General features: G+C 40.2%; 1 long non-coding RNA gene across 4 annotated transcripts in view; it reads right to left on the bottom strand.

The window, feature by feature from the left end:
* The window catches only part of LOC144930159 (uncharacterized), a 154,274-nt gene extending 141,635 nt beyond the window's left edge, over nucleotides 1–12,639 (bottom strand). For all 4 annotated transcript variants that reach the window (XR_013635263.1, XR_013635264.1, XR_013635266.1 and 1 more), the window contains exon 1: nucleotides 12,474–12,639. This is a non-coding gene — a long non-coding RNA (uncharacterized LOC144930159). The remainder of the gene's footprint in view (nucleotides 1–12,473) is intronic.
* Between the last annotated feature and the right edge of the window lie 10,603 nt (nucleotides 12,640–23,242).

Here is a 23,242-nt window from a genome sequence, read left to right as displayed (position 1 = left end):
TTCTTAAAGATGTTCTGAACATTTCCCACTCCAAGACAAAAGCAATGTGCATAAAATTGAAGAATGAAAATCCTTCTGCATATGCATTAGCAAACTGCATATTCACGAGCTGACAATGCTAGCAAGGCCATCCTCTGATGATGTTGAGCCAATGAGATGGTGACAGCGGCTGATATTTGAATCCAGCTAATTCCGTGAAAGACGTGTGCCTTCCACCTTATTCCTCAAATTCCTCTTAACTGAGGCACCCTCACACATTCGCTCAGACACTTACTCTAGTATTCTTATTCTTATGCATACCTGTTTATGTTCTCTCCTACACTTCCCTTCCCAGCTCAGGCTGCTAATCTCATCACACCTTCAAGCTGACACCTCTACAAGCAAGCAAACAGCAGTGTCGACAAGATTAATAATAAGAACAAAGAAGTCACAATATACCATCAGGAAGCAGCAATCTGCCAACCCAAGCACTGTTTCTGCAACGTGACATCACCAGGACTTCAACTCTATTGGTGATATGGAGTTTGCAAAAGAACTGCCAGATACTGGATTTTAAATTTTTGTTAAAATTATTTTAATGGGATATTGAAATGTTGTTTTAATATAAAAGGTACTAACAGAAGCTGTTAAAATACCAGTTGGTTTAGACTAGGGCTGTCAAGCAATTAAAAAATTAATCTTGATTAAGCACGCTGTTAAACAATAATATAGTATCATTTATTTAAATATTTTTAGATGTTTTCTACATTTTCAAATATATTGATTTCAATTACAACGCAGAATACAAAGTGTACAGTGCTCAGTTTGATTACAAATATTTGACCTGTAAAAAAACAAAAGAAATAGTATTTTTCAATTCACCTAATACAGATACTGTAGTGCAATCTCTTTATCATGAAAGTTGAACATACAAATGTAGAATTATGTACAAAAAATACTGCATTCAAAAATAAAACAACGTAGAACTTTAGAGCCTGCAAGCCCACTCAGTTCTACTTCAGCCAATCACTCAAACAAACAAGTTTGGTTACAATGTGCAGGAGATAACGTTGCTCGCTTTTTGTTTAAAATGTCACCTGAAAGTGAGAAAGGAATTTGCATGGCACTGTTGTAGCCAGAGTCGCAAGATATTTACATGCCAGATGCACTAAAGATTCCTATGTCCCTTCATGCTTCAACCACCATTCCAGAGGACACGTGCCCATGCTGATGATGGGTTCTGCTCAATAACAATCCAAAGCAGAGCGGACAGGCGCATATTCATTTTCATCATCTGAGTCAGATGCCACCAGCAGAAGCTTGATTTTCTTTTTTGGTGGTTCAGGTTCTGTAGTTTCCGCATCTGAGTGTTGCTCTTTTAAGGCTTCTGAAAGAATGTTCCACACCTTGTCACACACAGATTTTGGACAGCACTTCAGATTTGTAAGCCTTGGGTCAAGTGCTGTAGCTATTTTTGTAAATCCCACATTGGTACCTTCTTTGCGTTTTGTCAAATCTGCTGTTAAAACGTTCTTAAAATGAACATGTGCTGGGTCCATAGGTGCTGACTTCTACTGGCGCCAGTGGATGCTCAACCTCCCTCTGTCCCCGGCCCTGTCCCCCCTCCCACCCCTATTCCGACTCCTTCCTCAAATCCCCCCTCTAACCCCACCTCTTCCCCACCTCCTCCCTTGAGCGTGCCACGTTCCCACTCCTCCCCACTCCCTCCCAGAGTTTCCTACAGCTGTTTGGCAGCAGCAAGCATTGGGAGGAGGGGGTATGAGGTGTGCTCAGGGGAGGAGGTTGAGGTGGAGGAGGAGTTGAGGTGGGGTGGGGCGGGACGAGGAGCTTGGCTGCTCTTGGTTGCAGAGCACCCACTAATTTTTCCCCGGGTCTGGAGAATCGACAGAGTTGGCACCTATGTCTGGGTCATCATCCGGGACTGCTATAACATGAAATATATGGCAGAATGCAGGTAAAACAGAACAGGAGACATACAATTCTCCCCCAAGGAGTTCAGTCACAAATTTAATTAATGCATTATTTTTTTAACGAGCATCATCAGCAGGGAAGCATGTCCTCTGGAATGGTAGCTGAAACATGAAGGGCCATACTAATGTTTAGCATATCTGGCACATAAATACCTTGCAATGATGGCTACAAAAGTGCCAGGTGAATGCCTGTTCTCACTTTCAGGTGACATTGTAAATAGAAAATGGGCAGCATTATCTCCCGTAAATGTAAACAAACTTGTTTGTCTTAGCAGTTGGATGAACAAGAAGTAGGACTGAGTGGACTTGTAGGCTATAAAGTTTTACATTGTTCTGGTTTTTAGTGCAGTTATGTAAAAAAAAAATCTATATTTGTAAGTTACAAGTTCTGTAGCGCAATCTCTTTATCGTGAAAGTGTATGAGGTGAACTAAAAATACTATCTTTATCATTATTACAGCACAAATATTTGTAATAAAAATAATAATATAAAGTGAGCACTGTACACTTTGTATTCTATGTTGTAATAGAAATCAATATATTTGAAAATGTAGAAAATCAAAAATATTTAATAAATTTCAATTGGTATTTTATTGTTTAACAGTCTGATTAATCGTGATTAATTTTTTAATCATAATTAATTTTTGAGTTAATCTTGTGAGTTAACTGCAATTAACTGACAGCCCTAGTTTAGACATTGTATTCTAGAAAGAAGACATAAAATAACATTGGTAAACAGAGAAAGTTAGTGGGATTGAATGTAAGATTAATGATGTTCTCATCTGAAGACGGTTCTTTGAATGACTTTTTAAGTAATCTATTTAAATACTCTCAATTTGTATGTGACTTAGTTAAGATCATTTACCTATCTCCATTCATAAATCGGGTTACCCCTGATTACCCAAACAGGATTTTCCAACCGTTATAAGAAATTCCATAGGCCTTCTATAAGCCATTTTAGTTAGTTGTGATTACAATAAGACAAAACTCACTACTGATATTTGGATTAAGATATTGGAGTTGTATCTTACTTAGGTAAGTGTCCCCATTAGAGTGGACCTAATCATAAGGTGTAGTCACTATTAACAGTTTTCCATAGGAAAATATATAGAGGTGACTGTGACTGAAGTACAATTTTTACTATTTGTTTGTGTTCTGTTTTGGTTTTCTTTTTTTCCTTTTAGTAATAAGATACTAATAAACAATAAATTGGGAGTATGTTGCCTGTCTTTAATTGTGGTGTTGCCAAAGGTATGGTAAAGAACCTCATGCAATTACAATAGTGGGAGAGGTTTATCCATGGAGTGGCATTAACAGAGAGAAGATTTGGCCTGCCACTTTCTTTTTCTAGATTATACATTTTTTTTTAATTTGGGGAACTAAATTACTTGGTGCTTAACACCCCTAAGAATCTGTTCAGACTTACTAGTTATATTTGTTGACCTTTGACCCCTGACCTGATATTGGGAGGTCCCTACCTAAAATCAAACTATAAATTGTTTGGAAAAACTAAGATGCATAAGGAAGTGATAATAAAAACAATGATATTATGAAAGTAGGGGGAAAATAAGATTTTAAATTGGCTTTGGAATAAGTTTGAGGCCTAACACACAATCTAGCAGTTAGTATAACTTAGCCCAAGTGTTTGATCTAGGGTTATAAGATTTAGCAATATGCATCTTGTGATAAATACAAACTTCAGAATAACAGTTTGAGAAAGAATTAGCAGATTTTTAAAGGTTTTTTGTATATGTAACCATGAAGCAGCTGGATTTATGTATTGAAAGCACTGCATAATGTATCAATTCAAGAGGACTATACTAGCAGTCAGAATCCTAATTGTGGTCCCTTAGAACGGCAACCAGGGGCAAGAGGCCAAAAACTAATCAATGGTCCTGGCAATGTCAGAATATAAGAAAAAAGGGTTATAAAAGATTGTCAGACCAACTCCTAGTCCTTGAAGGAGACGGAGGACCCTTGAACTATGAATCCCTGCACCCGGATTAGTAGCCCAGGGAAACCAGACTTTAGTCCAGTTTTACTGCAAGAGTGCAAGTCACTGTGTTTCAATGGGATACATGCTGACCCAGTGGTGGACCCCTCCGCCACTGTTAGGGCCCTGGGCTGAGAATAGGTGAAGTAGGGTGGGTCCAGATCGACATACCCCCAACCCCACCCCTGAAGTGGCAGCTGACTCCTCCGTGGCTGGAAGACCTGTGCTGTGTTTTGGCTGCAGCGCCCCAGACTGTGTGTTTGCTGGCTGCCTTAGCCAGGGACAGTTAGGCTAAAGCCTGCTCCCTGCTCTGCCCACACAGAGGGTCAGAGCCTTAGACTGGCGATTTCTGTCCACCCTAGCTGGGAGGCTCAGGGTTAAAGACTGCTTAGTTCGCAACCCCACCTGGGGCCAGAGCTCTAGATTGTTAACAGTTGTTTTTCCCCAGCCAGAAGGGTCTGAGCTATAGCCTGCTTGTCACTTGCCTCACCACCACCATCACCCAGGGAGCCCAATCCTGAATATTGTTGCCTGGTGCTGTGAAGTGGAGTGGATTCCCTCCCCACTTGAAGAGCACTTGAGAGCAAGGGACCACTGCAGGCAAATATAGTACCAATCTATAAAAATGGGAATAAAGACAACCCAGAGAACTACAGACCGGTAACCTTAACTTCAGTTCCCAGAAAGATAATGGAGCAAATAATCAAGCAATCAAGTTTGCAGACACCTAGAAGATGGTAAGGTGATAAGTAACAGTCAGCATGGATTTGTCAAGAACTAATCATGTCAATGTCAAACCAAACTAATAGCTGTCTTTAAGAGGGTAACAAGCCTTGTGGATGGGGGAAAGTGGTAAATGTGGTATATCTTTACTTTATTAAGGCTTCCGATAATGTCTCTCATGATCTTCTCATAAACAAAGTAGGGAAATACAACCTCGATGGAGCTACTATAAGGTGGATGCATAACTGGCTGGAAAACCATTCCCAGAGAGTAGTTATCAGCGGTTTACAGTCAAGCTGGAAGGGCATAACAAGTGAGATCATGCAGGGTTCAGTTCTGGGTCTAGTTCTCTTCAGTATTTTCATCAATGATTTAGATAATGGCATAGAGAGTACACTTGTAAAGTTTGTGAATGACAGCAATCTGGGACAGTTTGCAAGTGCTTTGGAAGATAGGATTAAAATTCAAACTGATCTGGAAAAAATGGAGAAATGGTCTGAGGTAAATAGGATGAAATTCAATGAGGACAAATGCAAGTACTCCACTTAGGAAGGAACAATCAGTTGCACATGTACAAAATGGGAAAGGACTGCCAAGAAAAGAGAACTGGGGAAAAGGGATCTAGTGGACCACTGTTGTACCAATAAAATAAAAACCAGCAGGATCTTATTAAAGGGAAAAAGGCAAAATACCACATTTATTGTGAATACAGAAAGAATCATAGTAAGCAGTTAGTTATAGCTATAACATTCCATTCAATCTCATATTTATTCACACATTCATTCATACAAACACACACACACATACACACCCACACACACAGGTTCTGCAAGGTTGTTATCATAGTTACCAGCCTTAGAGTTGCTCATGCCAAGCCACTGGCCAGGTGGCCTGGACATGAGGAGGGAGCAGGGCCTTGTCAGATGCTCATCTGATGCTCCTGGAAGTTGGTTTGCAGAATCAGACCCCAAAGTTCTCACTTTTTAGAGTCTATTTTTATAGGAATTTCTTCCTATGCCAGTCTATGGGAATTGCTTCATCATGCTGTTGCTGAATCAATCAGCAGATAGCACATTCCTGACGGCTCCAAGATGTTATCTTGTTCTTTGGTTCTCCCATTCTTGAGGCTGTTGGGTGGATTCCAGTCTGCCCTCCGGGTGGGGTCCTCTGGTTATTTCCACTTGACGCCTTCTTCAGCCGATGGACACTGGATTCTTAGGCTGGCACCTCCCTGATCATTCAGTTATTATCCACACCAAGCATCCATCTACATACATCCTCTATCTCTATTTTAATCACAATTGTTAATACAACAAAAGGGTGGGGAGTCTCTGGGTGCTGTTTCTGTTGTTAGAGTATTGCTTTGAGTCTCTCTCTCTGTGAATTGCTTTGAGAATAGACTCTGTCTTAGAATGTACTAACACAATTAGCAGCTTGCAAGTTTCACACATAGAGGGAGAGAAACAGTACCAAAAACCAAGAGACCTCTTAATTAGTAATACCCTGGAATTTAAACTCTGGGGAATCAAACTCATTTGTGATTTTAATACAGAACTTCTTTAATATGATCCAACACCACAAACTAAATATGATTCAACAATGTAAAACTGTTGCAAAAAAAAGCGCAAACATCATTCTGGGCTCTATTAGCAGGAGCATGGTAAGCAAGACACGAGAAGTAATTCTTCCATTCTATTCTACGCTGATTAGGCCTTGACTGGAGTATTGTGTCCAGTTCTGGGAGCCACATTTCAGGAAAGAGGTGGATAAATTGGATAAAGCCCAGAGAAGAGCAACACAAATGATTAAAGATCCACAAAACATGCCCTATGAGGGAAGTTTATAAAAAATACATTTGTTTAGTCTAAAGATGAGAAGACGTAACAGTTTTCAAAGACATAAAAGGTTGTTGTAAGGAGGAGAAAAAAAATCTCTTGAAATTCTGTGGATCGGACAAGAATCAATGGGCTTAATTTGCAGCAAGAGCAGTTTAGGTTGGACATTAGGAAAAACTTCCTAAGTGTCAGGGTGGTTAAGCAATGGAATAAATTACCTAGGGAGGTTGTGGAATCTCTGTCATTGGAGATTTTTAAGAGCAGTTTAGACAAACACCTGTCAGCGATAGTCTAGATAATAGTTAGTCCTGCAATGAGTGCAAGGGACTAGACTAGATGACCTCTCGAGGTCCCTTCCAGTCCTATGCTTCTACAACCTGTTATTAGTGATTTGTGTATTTAACACCTTAAATCAAAGGTTGCTATTTGTTGATGCTAATAAACCTGATACACAATACTGTACATATTGTTTCCAAAATGATGTGGATTGGCATAAGGGTGTCATTGTTTGGTAGGATGGCCTGTGCATATTAAGTGCATAAGACATAATGATGGTAGAAATTCTGTTGACTGATTTTCTGTTATTTATACTGAGCATTGCTTTGTACTCATTTTAATGGGCAATTACATTAAACATATAAATCCTGACTTAAGTGTTCACAGTTCCTGTGCCATAAAAATGTCTTATCTAAATTTTACAGTGTTTAAGGAAGGGAATTTCTCAGTGGCATATTTAATTTCAAGAAAGTCTAGCTCTTATTGCAAGAAGAAATTTTTCAGTTTAATACGATGTCCTATAAATCAACAAATTATATCTGACAAAACACCAAAGGTTATTGTATTATTTTATTCTGTGAGTTCACAAATGCCAAGCATTCAGATTACAACCTAAGAAAGAAGTCTATATTGATAACTAAAATTTGCAAAAGTAGTAAATGCTTCAACGAAGTAGAAGCTTATAAATTATATTTTGCATGTCACACCAAAAAAAGCAAAACACTAACAGTATAAAGGTTACATTATAAGTACTTCAACATAAAGGACGCTTCCTTACATATGCCGGTTGGTTAACATTAATAAAGCATTGATCAGTTCTTGAGTATTGGATGTTTTAACATAAATCAAGCTACCAAGCAAATATAGTACGATTATTTTACATTTGCAGGTACCTAATAAGGAAAAGAAAATTTGGATTGAAATGAGTGGCTTACCACAGATTTTCTTTGCTTATGGAATTTCAAACAAAAGAAACTTTTCAGAAGTTCTGTCTAGAATTTGTAATAGTCAGTGATACCTTAAAACACAGATTTTACACCACACTGGTTCAAATCCAGATGCAATCAGCAATGTAATTAGTTTTTTAGCCCACTTCATTTTTTTGGAACCAGCAAAATCACTTTTGCATTAGTTGGTTAGCCAGAACGTGATCTTCTGTACTGAAGGCCCAGACCAAAATTCTTTCCCAGATGGTTTGGGCTATAGCCAGACCAAGCATTTCTTACTACTCTCCACTTTGTAGTATCAGGGAGCAGCCATACTGCCAAACTTCACACACCTGGTGGAATCAATGGTTCAGTTGGAGGCAATGCACATATAAGATCTCTAACCACAGGCATCAACATTACTAATAGTTAGATTTGACATAACCCTTTGTTCCAGAGGACAGACACCTTTAAACGTAGATGGAAGGAGAAATGTCTTAGACACACAGGTTGTGTCTTAACACTTGTTTTACTGGTGTCAGTTACCTGTGTAGTGGGGCTCCTTTTTCATTGATTGTCCCAGATACCCACCCCTCAATGCAAGTTCAGAGCCCTTCTACAAATTTGGGGAAGGCAGAAGTTAGCAGAATAGCTAAAATGTGTGAATATATCCCCAAAACATTGTAAAACTCATAATACCATACACAGAATTTAGCATTATTATTAAACAATTAATTAGATTAGCAACCAATCCAAACTGATCCTGTGGCCTCAGTCATAGATTAAGGGATTATTTTTCCCTTTGGGGCAGGGACAGATTCTAGCATGCAGTGTGACTTTATAATTTCCATGTACCAGGCTGCTCCCAGCACCCACCTTTCATCTCCAAACTCAGGCTGTTTGTCCTACTGCTTCTTTACAACAGGAACATACTTTCCCTCTCCTAGGGTGCCATCTTCATCCTCCAGTGCGAGGCCAGCTGGCAGCATGAAGCCAGGTGTGGAATTTCCTGCCTGCTCTAATCCATCAGCACTCTGGATGAGCAAAGTAGCCAATTCTTTCTCCCAGCCCATCATCTAATCAATTGGAGCTCAGAATCAGGGCCAATTATTTTACAGAATCACTGCTAACATACCAATGTGCCACATCCAGTTTTCATGCTGCTTAGGAAGTTGATAATCAGAGTTGCCACCCTCTGATTTTATTAGAAGCTACAACTGATTCAGCATCTGCCCCTTGCTGAAATAAGCTCCAGACTGGTAAATTAGTCCCTTATTTTTAATTTTCTAGAGCACAGCAAGTTGGGGACTCTCTTACCAGATAGCCCATTATGCCTCTTTAGTTAGTTAGAACATACCCAGACTGGCCGATAGAATATTGTTGTGTCACTTGAACCTGGCCGCTATTGTGATCTAGAACAGTTGATATAAGAGCTGCTTACATTTACTTGGGACCTACTTGGGGGAACTATATAGTCTCATTCAGCATGTGAAAATACATACTTATATTAACTTGCCTTGTTGGCACTATTGGAACAATAGTGTCTTTCAGCAAAATAAGGATAAACCCAAGGTCTCTGTACCAAAATGAGTACAATGAAGCCATTTGTGCTGTCATTGGCTTTTTATTTTTAGTAGCGATAGCATCAGAGATAGTTTGGTGGCATGATGTGCTCCTCTTGACTTTTCAGGGAGGTGGGGCAAATACCACTGTGACCTTAAATGATGTTCCCTCATTAGATACAGCATCAAGATGAATCAAGTAGCTGAAGAAAGCTAAACTGAGAGTGAAGGGAGGCCTTGTGTGGTGGTTCCAAGGATTTGTTGATTATCAGCTGTTAGGATAGTTATAAAGGTGCCAGGCTAAGCTCTGTGCATAAGAATTTCATTGATATTGGTGGCCTATATCATGATTTCAATTCTAACCATTCAGAGTTATGCAAAAGACACTGACTTAAGCAAGTACAAAGGCAACAGCAGACATTCCACTGAGAATATAGCTGAAGACTCTGTGCTTAAATCAAATTGTGTGTTCTTTTGGCAATTGGAAGTAAAAATGGTTCACCCTTACTGCCTAAGTGGGGAGACTTTGAATTATGCCCAGTTCAGTTTGAAAGAAAACCTTCCTTAAAAACATGAACATACAATGATTATGGTGCACAGAAGCACTTGACTTCAAGATAATTTGTGAAGGTTTTCAAACATCTTAAAGAAGCTGTCAGCCAGACAGATCAATTATATAGCTACTTTGAAATTAAATTTGATTTAGAGCTTGCTTCATGACATGAAGGATTTAAAGATCTTCTTACAGGCGCTTGTATAATTAGCTGAGAACGAGCAAGAAGCAAGATAATGAATAAATGAGATGCTGCCAGATGAGGAAGCAAAATAAGTGATGTTGCATTGTTCTGCTGGTAAGACTGACACCACAGTGATTTGTATCCAAATCGTTCCATTCAGGATCTGAACGTGCTTCCTCTTCCACATAATTACATGTTTACAGAAGCAAAAGTGTTTCACTCAGATTCTGATGATGTATTGTTTCAACCAAGTTGTTTGCGATGAGGCACTTACGTAATTTGGTCAACATAGCTAGACATAGTGGTTTTAGGAAGCATAAGGTAATCTCAGTGAGGCTGCACTTATTTACACAAATAGCTTTTAGCAATTATCTACATATTTCAGTTAAACCTAGGTCCAACTACAGCAATGTGCTTCAATATTTTTAACATTGTTTGAACAAAAGTTAATTTTAAAAAGGCATTTAGAATTGTACTTTAAAGCCCAGAAGCAACTGTTGTGATCCTGTAGTCTGACCTCCTGTATGACACACAAATTAACTCAGGGAAATCTTGTGGCCGATTTGAACTAGAGACCCTCTTGTAGAAAAAAACATCCAAATCTTGCTGGGGAATCCACCACAATCCTCGGCCAGTAAGTAATGCAGCCAGTTACAGACAAGCCCGTGCAATCAAGCCCTTGCAGCCATGGGGTCCTGTCAGTAAGCATTAATACTGTACATTCTGTGCTTGCACTTAAATAATGGAAATGTATTAGCTCCAGAAATACATGCACTAATACCTGGAAAACTGTTTGTTGTCTTTAACATGCATTCATTTTAGTAAGAGTGCCTCATGTTTGCCAGGAGCACTGACTGCTGTGCCAGTGTGTCTTAGTATTTTCTCTTTAAAATAAATGTTGCTATGCTATGTATGAAAACCAAATGGTGGTATTGCTAAGCTGCTAATAGAACTAGGATAAGAGTTCTGCTTTGAATGAAAGTCACCTCTGAACCCTATTAAGTCATACAGGCACATCCCGGTGCACAGCACTTTAAGTTTCGTAGCCTAAAGCAAGGCTAAACTGCTTCCCGTCCAGTACTAGGCTTTATTGGACTATAACTTTGTTAATTAACATTGTAGTAATAGTGTTTCATGTTTAAAGTGGCACAATTAATGTCTAAAGCATAAGGAAATAAAATAATTAAGATTCTGACGTTATTTCTTTCTTAGCCATATTTTGCTTCCTGTGTGTTCAAAATCATGTTTAAAATATCCTCAGTTGTGCATTCAGGGTTATGCTTAAGAAGGAAAGCAGGAATAAAAAAAATTCTACATATCTGTTCAAATCAGATGGCCAGGTTATTCACATCCTTACACCGTACCATAGGCATGCATTGTTTACAGATAGTGTGAAAATATTTAGAGGCAGCGATAAGGAAGAAAACTGGCATTTTATCTAAAACCCCATGTGGACCATTAACTATTCAGAGTTCTGTTGAAGTGATCAGAATCCACATGCAGATCTTTTTTGTAGGATTAAGGCCTGTCTTACAATATAATGCTACTGTAAACGTCTTGACTTTCCTATTTTAACTGAACCTTAATGTTGCATAGACATTTCACTTTCTTTCCTTTCACCCCCCAAAAGAATATACATTCTTTTTGTCCTGTTGACTTTCAGCTTACAAAGCATTTTTTGTCTGAGCTGCAGGAGCCACAGTGTTCTCAAACTATCTCAAAATCTTGGTTGCTCATTCTTAAAGTCAAGCTAAGGATCAAAGTGATCATTTTTCTCTCAGACACTACCCTTGTGAAGGTTAAGATGTTGATATGTCAAGTGTGTGCAGCTCTTGGGCTGCACATGGATGTGCATAAGGGGATGCATTTTCAAAAAGTTTCAGAGGATCTGAGCTATGTAGCTTGATTTTAATCAAAGCAGTGCAACAAAATCATGCACAGGGCTTTGTACATTTCAGAATAACTTTGTTAAGTGGGCATTCACAAATTTGGAGGAAAAATCCTGGTCCCATCCAAGTCAATTAGAGAACTCCTCAATTAGAGAATAATGATCTTTGTTAAAATTTCTACTATGTGCGCTAAATAAAGCATTTTCAAAAAGAAAAGGAGTGCTTGTGGCACCTTAGAGACTAGTCTCTAAGGTGCCACAAGTACTCCTTTTCATTTTTTGAATACAGACTAACACGGCTGCTACTCTGAAACAAAGAATTTTCAGGCAATCATAGTGAAATATCTGTAGTAAACACTGTGTTGACTTACACCTATGAAAGCCAATTGGAGTCCATAACACCACACAAGGTGTAAGAAAGGACACACTGTGGTCCAGTAACTTTACTTCAACAAACCCATATTCATGTTCTAGATATTCTTGTAACTACATCTCATTGACTATAGTATTATTACATGACTGGCAGCTCAGAACTATTTGCCCTACTGTGGAAAAGTCCCTTACCTCTGTGTCAGGTGCAAATCCTCCCCCAGCTTTTCTCTGACTGCATTCTAGTTTTCCAGTCACAAGCAGGGTGATGTGTCTCTACAGCCATACTGAAAGGTGTCTTTCCCCTCTAGGACACACAAGCGGAGAACAAAAGAAACTGCCTTGTGACTTTTTGCAATCCAGTCCAAGAAAAGCAAAAGAGAATGGCTTGACTCTGAGCCAGTCCTCTCCAGAGAAACACAAATCAGCCTAACTCCCTGACCATATCTTGTGCTTGGCTTAACCATTTACAGAATCCAATAGCTCAGTGACCTTGAATCCTCTCCTCAGGGCTCTGAGGAGGCAGTCACTTTTCTCCACTCAGAGTTCTGTCTGAAAGCCAAATCTCTACAGTGGTCATAATTGACCTCAGCTGGTCCTCATCCTCTCTCTTCATGGTCTGCATTTATGCCTTACCTGCATGGGGTTTCTGCACTGCCCAACAACGACTGAAGATGTATACATTTATTAAATTATATATAATACTGTAATTAAACTGTTATGTTAATTACGATACTGGAAGCAGAATGTTTAAATGCTGACAAGACTTTAACATGCTGACTCAAGAACTCATCACTCCTGCTGATGAAAAGTGCTTTAGAAAACAAAGCAATAATTATAAAATTCATGTGGCAGGTAATCTGTTTGCAGATTTGTATTATGCATAGCCTTCTCTCTTTATTCTAAAAGGTCACTTGAATGCCTTAAGAATTTCCCCATTGTTTGTTTATTGATCTCATAATTACTCAGAGTTTGTGATTATTTGGATGTCTGTTTGTGTCACTTGTGTTATTTTGAAAACGTTGTTGTATTCTTCATATTTAAAAACAGATGTTTGCAGATTTCCACAAGAGTTCAGACATTTCAGAGAGACAAATTTTGACATTTCCAGCAATGAGTACAGACTTTCACGCAGCAAAATGAGAGTTTATAACTTGTTTTGATATGGAGTTTTATCAGTCAATTGCTGTTAGTGGAAAATTATGTAACTAAAAATTATATTGTTTATAAAGGAAAGAAACCTTTGTTTCACCCCCCCCCCCCCCAAAAAAATCATTCTTCATTTTTTGTGAAGTCTACATCTTTGCACATCCCTCACATAACTCATATTCATATGACCAGGCCATAAGATTGCTGTACTCAGTTGGAACTTAGGCCATAAGACTTTCAGTGTTTGTTATACTTTCTGTTGTTGTTTTTTTTTTGCCAGATTAAGAATCCTAATAGATAAGGTTATAAATGATTTTGAAAGGACTCTGAGTTAAAATCAAGTTTAGGTGAATCAGTCCCTCAAATTGGGGACAAGCTCCAGCTTTCCTGAGGTCTAAACAACTTTCTGTGATGATTTCTGAAAATGTTGCATACCCTTGCACTTTCTCAAGGGCACACAAACAGGAAGGGTTATCTGTGAACCCATGTTTTTTATGGAGTTTGTTACTATTAACATGAGGTCCAAACCATTTTTGCCCTCCCTATTGGCCTGAAATTTCTCTATCTTTCCTTTCCATACAAGATATCAGGAAGCTTCGTGCTAGAAAGATTCTTACTACAGAACCCAAGGGTGAACTGAGAATCCAGTGGTTATCCCTTTTAGAAAAAGCAAAAGTGGATTGAATCCAGGCTATGGACCTTTTTTCACTCAACAGGTCAGCTGGATAATGGAATTTTTGATGAGGGTAGAGTAAAGTTCTGACCTCCTCTGCAATACACATAATCGTCAAGTCAAGATGGGGGTCAAATACACGGTATTTATAAACAACTGTTTACTAACGCTGCATTGTCACCAGAATTGCCTCACACTGAAAGAACGAAAGTGAACTTCTAATAGTTCTAAAAATAGTGAAGAAACCCAATAAGCCTAATGTCTTCTGCAAAGAGAGGGCTGGGGACACAGGCAACTGTGGAAGAAAAACCTTGAGCGCTTCTCTATTTGGAAGGCTAAAAATGTCTTAATTCAGAATGTAAAATAAAGTCTGGGATGAAGTTGTGTATGGAACCACATTGCCTTCTACCTGGGCTACTGCTGTACAGGAGAAAGCAAACTTCCCCTCACATGGCTGGAGGATGAATTCTTCTACGGACTTGGGGAGATGGTTTGCTTCCCAGATAAAAGAGTGGGTTTATCCTCCAAAGCCAGTCAGTCAATCTCATTGGCTCCATGGAAGCCAGTCTGCCTGCATTGGATGATGCCCCAAAGCAGCATGGTTTCTGGCCATTATTAGAAGACAGGATACTGGGTTGGATGGACCTCTGGTCTGACACAGTATGAGCGTTCTTCTGTTCTTCTGTTCCTGATGGAGAAGTTTTCCTGCCTGACTCTTCCTCAAGAAATCCTCCTCGGGAGAGAGAAGTTTATGGTGGAGATAATTCAGTGAATAGCATTTATCCCGCTCCAAATCCCACCTACTTCCACAGCTGCCTTATCCTGGTCTACAGGTTAATATCCAAACCCTCTTAGACACTGCTGGAGTGTTGGCCTACCGACTGCTGCTAACCATGGGAAAAGGAGAATGATGTGGCAGAGGGAACACTCTCATGTTTTGTCCACTCACCTGGATGCAATGCATCTTCATCCACCCATTATGGCAGAGTGAACAATGTGGCCCTAAGTGAAGAATCACATAATAAAACCAATCAGAGGGGTTGTCAAGGTTCCTTCCCCACTCTGAACTCTAGGGTACAGATGTGGGGACCTGCATGAAAACCCCCTAAGGTTATTTTTACCAGCTTAGGTTAAAACTTCCCCAAGGTACAAACTATTTTACCTTTTGCCCTTGGACTTTATTGCTGCCACCACCAAGTGTTTAACAAATATATAACAGGGAAAGAGCCCGCTTGGAAATCTCTTTCCCCCAAAATCCTCCCCAAATCCTACACCCCCTTTCCTGGGGAGGGCTTGATAAAAATCCTCACCAATTTGCCTAGGTGAACACAGACCCAAACCCTTGGATCTTAAGAACAATGAAAAAGCAATCAGGTTCTTAAAAGAAGAATTTTAATTGAAGAAAAAGTAAAAGAATCACCTCTGTAAAATCAGGATGGTAAATACCTTACAGGGTAATCAGATTCAAAACATAGAGAATCCCTCTAGACAAAACCTTAAGTTACCAAAAGATGCAAAAAACAGGAATATACATTTCATTCAGCACAGCTTATTTTATCAGCCACTTAAACAAAACAGAATCTAACACATATCTAGCTAGATTACTTACTAAGTTCTAAGACTCCATTCCTTTTCTGTTCCTGGCAAAAGCATCACACAGACAGAGACAACCTTTGTTTCTCTCCCACTCCAGCTTTGAAAGTATCTTGTCTCCTCATTGGTCATTTTGGTCAGGTGCCAGCGAGGTTATCCTAGCTTCTTAACCCTTTACAGGGGAAAGGGTTTTTCCTCTGACCAGAAGGGATTTTAAAGGTGTTTACCCTTCCCTTTATATTTATGACAGGGGTCAGTGTTATCTCATGCTGCTACAGATCAGCAACAATGTCATCAGGAAAAATATATGAAACAAATAGATTTCTATGATTGGATAGTATCAGGGGTAGCCGTGTTAGTCTGGATGTGTAAAAGTGGCAAAGAGTTCTGTGGCAACTTATAGACTAACAGATGTATTGGAGCATAAGCTCCACTTCTTCAGATGCACTTCTTCTTTGCTACTATGATTGGATAGGAACTCTGACAAATCCATCTCTCCTGAGTGAAAAGATATGAAACATTCTAAAGAACATCATGAGGTTAAAGAAAAAGATGGCCATAATAGCACATATATAATCACTTCTCACTTCTATTCTGCACAGTATTAATCCTCCATTGTACTCTCCCCACATATATTCATTGGTCTGGGATCATCACCACTACCAGGGGTTCATCTGCACTTCCAAATCTACACCCATAACAAATTCCTCTTAAGACAGAAGTACAGCTAGTGTGTTACATTTTCACAAGAATCCAAGAATATATGCACTGGCTCTTCTGCCCTCCTTTCAGAACAGGACAGCCAAATACATTGGTGACACATAAGATGTCTTCCTGAACCCATTAATAGAGACTTCTCCGATTCCAGCTAAGTGCTAAAAATCCTTCAATTTCAACAGCTTATTCTATCAGTTGAATTCTGACTATCCAGTCTGTACCGTATGTTTGTTCTGAAAGTAGAAGGCATGAGCAGGGCAGTAATACCAAGAAGAGTGTTGTCCTAATGGACGATGTTTCACATCTTAAAACTCTTCATGATAGTTTTGACAATGTTGAATAATCATCCTTAAACTCCTTTCATTCATTCATTGTTGAGAAAGAAAACTGGTCAAGGTGTGAGAAGACAGACACGATAGAAATAATATTTTAAAAAATCAGACTTGTCATACACTGAAGATAGATAGAAGACCTTTAAAACCAACATTAAGTAGCAACAGACCCAAGTTAGAGTGTGCTTAAACATTATTTAGTCAGAAACAAAAAAAGCAAGAATATTTGTAGTGTGTAAATACTAAGTTATAAGGGAACTCTAATGACAAGGGCTTCTTCTGACCTATCAGTGTTCAAATCTAGATTTGACTGAAAGGAGAAGCCATCTTGCTGAAGAGTGCTATTTAAGGGAGGAAGAAAAGTGAATCTCTGTAAGGAAAAACATCTTGGTAAAGGCCACTGCCCTAAAATCCTCTACTGTGTTGTCAGGGTTCCTTCCCCACTCTGAACTCTAAGGGTACAGATGTGGGGACCCGTATGAAAGACCCCGAAGCTTATTTCTACCAGATTAGGGTAAAACTTCCCCAAGACATAAACTCTTTGCCCTTGGAGGGTATGCTGCCACCACCAAGTGATTTAACAAAGAATCAGGGAAAGGACCACTTGGAGTTCCTATTCCCCCAAAATATCCCTCCAATCCCTTACACCCCCTTTCCTGGAGAGGCTTGAGAATAATATCCTAACCAATTGGTTACACAGTGATCACAGACCCAAACCCCTGGGTCTTAGGACAATAGAGAAATCAGTCAGGCTCTTAAAAGAAACAGAACTTTGTTAGAAAGAAAAAAGGTAAAAGAACACCTCTGTAAAATTAGAAGGGAAGCTAATCTCACAGGGCAATCAGATTGAAAACACAGAGGATTTCCCTCTGGGCAAAAACTTTAAAGTTACAAAAAGAAAACCAGGAATACGCCTTCCTCTCAGCACAGAGAAAATCACAAGCCAAAACAAAGTAAACTAACACATTTCCTTGCTAGTACTGTCTTATTCTAATGGAGCTGGATTGCTTGCTTTCTTGATCTCTCTCCGACAAGCACACAGAACAGACAGACCAACCCTCCCCCCCCCCCCAGATTTGAAAGTATCTTGTCCCCTTATTGGTCCTTTTGGTCAGGTGCCAGCCAGGTTACCTGAGCTTCTTAACTCTTTACAGGTAAAAGGATTTTGCGCCTCTGGCTAGGAGGGATTTTATAGTATTGTATACAGGAAGGTTGTTACCCTTCCCTTTATATTTATGACATGTGTCCTAATGGATTGAACATAAGGGAAATAAGAATTTGAATAGACTAGAACAGAGAAACTGTCCACTAGGGTTCAAAGAGAGGCTTTGGGCTCAGCTAGGCCCGCCTTGTTATACCTGAAGCCCATTACAGGCCTGGAGGGAGGAGGAAATGACAGAAACTGGCTCAGCTCAGGACTGAGTGGTGAAGAGGCAGGAGCTAGCTGTCTCCCTACCTGAGGGGAAGGGTCACTAGCCTGCCAGTGAAGGCAGCCACCAGGAAGTAAGCACTGTCTCCCAAGCAAAGTCAGACTGTGGAGACAACCGAGGAACCTCCAGTAACTGAGTGACTGAAGCACAGAGACATTGTGGGGTATGGCCTCACCAAACTTACAGCTGCACCACACGAAGGAGCCTGGGACCACGATAGTGTGCCATCCAAGGTCCATGAGAGGTAACTATGGGAGCCAACCCACCCCAGCAGATTGGACTATAGGGGCCATGCCTCAAACTGAAGGGACAGTGGAGGAAGGAGCCCATGGCAGTGGATTTATACTCCCTGAAGGGAGGGTCTCCTGTTCAGGGGTCGACTAACACAAAGCCCTGGGCTGGGACCTGGTGGAGTGGGAAGGCCCGGATCCCCTACCCCACCACTTAAAAGACTAAGGCACATCAACAAGGGAAGACAACAGCTGGAGGTCAGGTGTGCCATCCACTAGGCCACCTGGCTTCTCCAAGCTCCATTTTACAGTCACCTAAATCTAATGATGGAGAGACATTTACTCTGTCTCTTACCTTTTCTTTAGGCCATCAAAAATTATTTACCACATAGTCACTACTAAACACCACGAAAGATGGTTAGAGTATGGTAAATTAAGTTGGCATAGTCACTCTGTTTGGAGTGGTTAATGACCATGATTGTCAAAAAGCAAGGCAGACACCCCAAAGTAATTGTATGTTCTAAAATTGTATTTCACCAACCCAGTAAAAATGTAAACTCCTGAAGCACTGTAACAGCTTTGCCATAGAATCACAGATAGACTAGAGTGCCCAAGGTGACTATCTTGCCACCCAGTCAAGATGGACTGAGTGACAGTTGGTTGCCATATACCAGAGATCACAAAGGACTCAGGTTGCTCCCAATCCCAAGAGTCCAGTCACTTACCCCAGATCAATTTGTATCTTAGATCTCTCAGCAAGAACAATGTTGGTAGCCTATCTTATCATAAACTAACGCAATATTTATTAACTAAGAAACATAAGAGAGTCATTTACAGGTTAAAGCAGGCAAAATAAACACAAATGAGCTACAGTCTATGGTTTCAAAAGGTGACCGATGTAGTAATCTGTCAGCAGTGAAATGTCTTTTAGGGCTAACCCAGGTTGACCCTGGGGATCTTTGCTTTTGTTCCTTAGCTCAAGCCCTTGAGAGGTTCAAACAGCACAGAGAGAACCATTTCTTCTCATGAGCATCTTTATATGCTGTTCCCCAGATCTCAAACTGATGAGATGAACTCTCCTTCATGCAACTTCATGTGTGTTTGTCCTACAATGGCCCATTTAGTCTTGATAGTCCTCCTTGACGGGCAGGGGAACCACTCTTTCTGCCTAGGTTCCCAAGTTCAGAACAGTCATTTTTTTTCCCAATTATAAAGCAAAACTTTCATGTTACCTTATAGCATGGGAGACAGACATTACCGGTAAGATTAATGCAAGCAGCAACTTACAAGCATTTTATAGAGCCTAAGCACTAAAGTCTAACACCTATCTTCAACACTACTAATATATAGGTGAGCTGGTCTCATTTCCAGCTATGAATTTGTCAGTGTTCAGCTGACATCTAGAATCATAGAATCATAGAATATCAGGGTTGGAAGGGACCTCAGGAGGTCATCTAGTCCAACCCCCTGCTCAAAGCAGGACCAATCCCCTACAGTCTTGAGAAGAACTGGCACCTGGTTTACCAGCATCACAATCATGTCCATGTGAGGTGCTACAAATGGCATTTTACTTGTAAGACCATAGCATTCAGGGTAATTTCTTCTGGCACAAGCAAGCAAGAACATTCTTGCAACAGCCTCTAAACATAAATTAAGCATCCTTCTAAATGGCTTACAACAGCCCAGTTTACCTAACAAGAACACTTTTTTCCAAAAGAAACTTCTCTTGGAATTAACTGTTCAGATGTATAGTAGGTCTAAATAGCTCTTCACACTTAGATATTGATTAGGAAATCTGTCCACACATGAGAAATCTATTCATTCCCATCGTGATTTAATTATCTGACTACAGTTTCAATGGGTGAATGTAGACAGTAGGAAGACAAGAAAAAGTAGTGTATCAGAATCTGGAAGAAGTGTGTTTTAATTGATAAACTAGCTTTCAGTTCTCCCTGACTAGTAGAAAGATGGATTTTGTTTGATAGTCTTGTTGGAAAACCTCATCCCTACAACAAGTGCAACTGTCTATAGCACAATTTTCTAATACGAGAAGGAAAAGTTTCTGTCTACAAATGGTCAGGGAAACAGTGATAGCAATAATCATTTAAACATGATGGAAACTAGCATAGTTTTTATTTCAACATGGATGATTTTGCAATCACATTTGCTCATTTATACATGTGTGGTCAGTGCTTAAGGAAACTTAGTAGTAACAGATAGGGCTTTACTTCTCTGAAGTTACTGAAGAAAAAAAAATTACCTAGAGAAACAGCAGTGCCTCTATTTCAATTATGTATCGCCTCTAATCCTCCTTAGTTTTGTCTGCATCTTTCTTCTTATGGTGTCATAAGAAGAAACATATGGCACAGAATCAAGGATCAGAAAGATTATCTATTCTAATATGTGGTCTTGGCTTTTTTGTCATGGCTAGAGGTTTTTAATCAGTGGTATGACAGACCTTTTTGAAGTAAATGTAGTGCTCATTAAAGTTGTTGGATTGATAGTCCTGGAGATGGAAGTCCTTTATCTACAGAATAGGTAGAGTATAGCAATGAACAGTAGCAAGGCTAACTTCCGTGCACCAATCCAGCAGCCTCAACCCTGTTCTAGGTCTATCACCTTGAAGGAATGAGGAGATAGTTTACCCTCAATGAAATCCAGAATTTCATTTTTACCCCAGCCATTTAGATGGCATAAAGTGACCAGATTCTGATCATAGTTTGACAAGAGAGAATTCCCATGGCCAAAGGGAATCAGCTGTTTGCATAAAAACAGCAGAACCAGTTTCAGTGCCAGCTTGGTCCCAGTGGAGCTGTACTCTAACACATGGATCCATCATTAGCATATCGTCTCTTAAGGACCTTACACAAATGGTATAAATTATACCAGCTATTAAGCTGCTCTAATCCATGTCTCCCAAGAAAATCCCTAAAAAAATTCATTGAAATTTACAGCAGGAGATTAACTTTTCATTGGGGAAAAAAAGCTTTTAGGGCCTCTTAAGTCTCTCCAGATGTGGGATCCAGACAAAAATCACAAACACCAACATGTTTGGGGATAATCCCTCCCTGTAGCCACAACAAAGGGTGGGCAAGTCTACAGTGCTGCCAGTGATCCACCACCAACATAGTGGGTTCTGGGGAAATTGCTCTGGCTTGGGCCTCTGAGTCAGGCTCAGTCTGTCCATCTTATCCTGGATATCTGCTGTATTCTCCTCAGGGTCAGGATGAAGATGTCCTGGATGGGAGCTCCATCCATGGTTTCAGGAGTCCCTGCTGCAGTCAGCTGTTTGGACCAGTCCAATGCCATTATCCCCAGCTGTAGTTTTCCCCCTTTTAAAGACTTCCTCCCATAATGCATGATTGACAGGGCCAGAGAGTTGGGGCTTTCCCTCTCAGCCAGGCCTCTCTGGCACCTACCTCCTCTGTGTGGAAGCTATCCAGACAGTCACACTCCACAAGATGGAATGAAGCAACTCAGGTTAACCTGGGACTAGTTAACTAATTTATTTGATGGGAGGCAGTTAATTAGGCGGGGAAGCACCTGGGCAAGATAAAAAGGAAGCTATGCCCAGTAAGTGGGGTCTAAGAGAACAGAGAATCCTGGGATGAACAGACATCAGGACGCAGATCGCCTGTCTTATTTTTTTCAGTTTGTCCTGACTGAGCATTCTCAGCATAGCCCCTCCACCAACCATAGTCACACCTATAATACAAACTAAAAAATTATTAACTAGAAAATAGAAATGAATTATATAAAAAAGTTAAACACACACACACACAGACACACACAGACACACACACAGACACAGGAGTTACAGCCTTAGGTTCCAAAAAGTTGTAGTAGCTGCTATATATGCAAGCTCTATATGTCCTTTAGGGCTAACCCAAACTACTCAGCTTGGGGATCCCTTGCTTATATGCTTAGAAATATTGCCCTCTTTGAATTCCAAGCAGCACTGTGACACAGTTCCTTCTGGTCAGGCATTTTTATTCCCTTCCCCCAGCGTTCAAACTGATAGACGCTGGGACCTGTTCTGTCTCCTCTTCATTGGTGTGTGTGCGGGGGGTGAAAGGGGGGGCAAAATCAACAAAGTCTGTCCTTTGTTTCATAACGACTCATTTGGTTTCAATGGGCCGTGTGTGTAGGACCAGAACTTTTACACTAATTAATGCTTCTTTTCTGTTTGACAAGTGACACAATTACAGAGGTTTGCAATGCAAACACTCAATATAACTTTATACCAAGAAGTTGTAAGTGAGATCAACACATGCGGCATCCTATAAGCGTTTAATCCAGCCTAAACACATTCTTATCAACTTAAAATCTATTTTAGCAAAGCTAACACACAGGTGAGCCAGACTGGTTCCAAGCTTTGCATTTGTCAGTGTTCAACGAGGCCTAGGGGGCATAGCATGACGTAGCATCTGGTTTGCAGCATCACATCTCACTGTGAGAACTTCATCCCAAGAGGAGAGACCCTTCCCGCAGCTGATAAGAGGCCTAGGCTTCAGAAGGGGGTCCTGGGTCAAGTGGGACCCGCTGGTAAGGAACCTGAATATAAGTGGGATTAAAAGACAAAGGTTACTCAGCCCCTTCTCAATGAAATTAATAGCAGGTATGAAACAAGCCAAAGTCAACACACAACATAGTCACACAACACAGTCAATTTGTGGAATTGCCAGGGGATGTTGAAGGTCAAAAGTATAATGGGGTTTAAAAAAAGATTTAGATAAGTTCATAGAGGACAGGTCCATCAATGGCTATTAGGCAAGATGGTCAGGGATGCCAACCCATGCTCTGGGTATCCCTAAGCGTCTGACTGACAGAAGTTGGGAGG

Source organism: Lepidochelys kempii, chromosome 2, assembly GCF_965140285.1.
Source record: "Lepidochelys kempii isolate rLepKem1 chromosome 2, rLepKem1.hap1, whole genome shotgun sequence".
Taxonomy (NCBI): Eukaryota; Metazoa; Chordata; order Testudines; family Cheloniidae; genus Lepidochelys; species Lepidochelys kempii.
This window is presented reverse-complemented; position numbering and strand designations above follow the sequence as displayed.